The following is a 317-nucleotide window of genomic DNA, read 5'->3' as shown; positions in this document are numbered from 1 at the left end:
TTTATGGATCTAAGCACAATAATTGTTTTTGAGAACAACACTCCCTCATTGAAGTAGATACTGACCCTGCATACTTTGGTTGTTAAAACTAATAAAACACATTTAAACGTGAAGGTAAGTAGGAAGACAATTTAGTCAAGAGACAGGTTTATCTATTACTACTTATAGCTACTGACATCAGTGTGGTTTTGCAATGCATCGAAGAAACTAGTCAAGCCTTAACAGATGAAGATTACAGCAGTCAATATTGATTGTGCTCCTGTGAGAGGGGTCTTACACTAGGCAAAGATAAAAGAAGAGTAAAACATTTTCAACTT

Source organism: Frankliniella occidentalis, unplaced genomic scaffold (assembly GCF_000697945.3).
Source record: "Frankliniella occidentalis isolate FOCC.00 unplaced genomic scaffold, Focc_3.1 Scaffold343, whole genome shotgun sequence".
Lineage (NCBI taxonomy): Eukaryota > Metazoa > Arthropoda > Insecta > Thysanoptera > Thripidae > Frankliniella > Frankliniella occidentalis.
The sequence above is the reverse complement of the archived record's forward strand: the minus strand, read 5'-3'. Positions refer to the sequence as shown.